Below are 1,761 nucleotides of genomic sequence, written 5' to 3'. Positions count from 1 at the left end.
ACTGAAAAGACCATGGCATTTTCCCACCAACACTGGAAGCCCTCACGGATTTAGATACTGGCCCAGACCACGAGTTACATGGGCAGAGCTGAGGCTGAGAATTCTTCAGTTGGCTGCGAGGAAGGGGCTGGGGTGGCGATTAGCATTGTGGACTGCGCTTGGGATCAAGACCTGTGGCGCCGAAAGGAAGAGAAGGAAGCAGACTGGGCAGAGGGAGTCTCAATGAAAGTGTCTGCCATCCTCAGGGGAAGTTGTGAAGGTGAGGTGGCCCTTCACTGCTGCCCCGAGAAAGAAGGCTGTGTCCACTCCAGCGTCTTGTCCCATCCAGCTTCTGGTAGACCCAGGCCTTCCTCCGACCTGCACGACTCAAGGTTGCCTCTTCCCTCTTGGGTGGCCTTCAGAGTGGGCCAGGGTCCCCATCCCCGCTCTGTGCTGACCTCTGAGGCGAGGCTCACCGAGCCCTTTCTCTCTCTGCCCGTCAGTTAATCCCACGTGTGTTTATCGGCCAGGTTGGCACAATGAACCTTAACTATCTCAGCTCCTGCACCAGGAATGCAGGCCCAGCCAAGTGGACACAAAGGGCAGCATCACCGAGGATGTTGTCAGTGGACCTAACACTGGATTCAAGACCCGATTTCCTAGGAAATGCACATTGACAGGGAAGGATAGGAGCATGAACTAGGACTTGAACATACATAACAGTGAGAGTGTTTGGCCACAAAAGAGTTTGGGGCCAGCTAATGACTAAGAGTTTTTTGGAAAGTAAAAGGGTTTTGCGTCGGCGTGGGAACATAAGCTTGTCTAGCCCAGCCCTACGTCCCTTCTCCTCTACTTCTCCCCAACAAGGAGCCAGGGAATCTGGGAATCCTTGCCTTCCTCCCTTGTATCCTCTGTATACACATTCTCTCAAGGGGCTTCCAATGGCTTGGCTCCCACTCCAGGCCAATCAGACCCAATTAAAACCTCATGCTCAGGGAAGGTGAGGAAATCTAAGGAAAACGTGGAGCCAACCAAGTCGTCGTTTTACTGTGGCATCACTAAGTCAATGACTGTTTGGAGACTGGCATGTGAGCTGGCTAGGGATGGCCCCTTTCTTTCATGCCAGTGTTTTTGTATCATGGACTGTGAACAGAGGTTGGGGGGATGGGGGGATTAAGTGAGCTAGTTTAGCCCCACCTCTTAGGGCCCTCTGTAAGATATCAACCTGACTCCAGGAGGTTTAGGAGGCTCGGGCAGTACTCCACAGCAGGACTTCCTACATTTTTTCTTCTTCATCACTTTGGACCCCTTTCCACGTGAGAAGTGTCTGCTGGACCCCAGGCTGTGCCCTTGTCCGTTGCTGCAGAGTCACGTCCAACTCAACCTCACGTACAACAGAACGAAACGCTGTCCGGGCCTGCACCATCCTCACAATTGCCGCGCTTGAGCCCCTTGTTGAAGCCACTCTGTCCATCCATCTTGTCGCCGGACCTTCCTCTTTTTTGCTGCCCCTCTACTTGACCAAACATGGTGTCCTTCTCCAGGGACGGGTGGAAACATGTCCAAAGTACATCAAAGTCTCACCATCCTTGCGTCTAAGGAGCCCTCTGGCTGTACTTCGTCTAAGACAGATCTGTTTGGCAGTCCGTGGTCCTTTCCGTCTGCTTCACCAGCGCCCTCATTCAAACACGTTGCTGCCGCTGCTGCTTCGGTCTTCTTGTTCCAACGCCCGACTTCCGCTTGCATATGAAGCGACTGGAAATGCCAGGGCTCAGGTCAGGC

The sequence above is a fragment of the Echinops telfairi genome, unplaced genomic scaffold (assembly GCF_000313985.2).
Source record: "Echinops telfairi isolate 266 unplaced genomic scaffold, ASM31398v2 ScPeMD7_2291;HRSCAF=2852, whole genome shotgun sequence".
NCBI lineage: Eukaryota > Metazoa > Chordata > Mammalia > Afrosoricida > Tenrecidae > Echinops > Echinops telfairi.
This window is presented reverse-complemented; position numbering follows the sequence as displayed.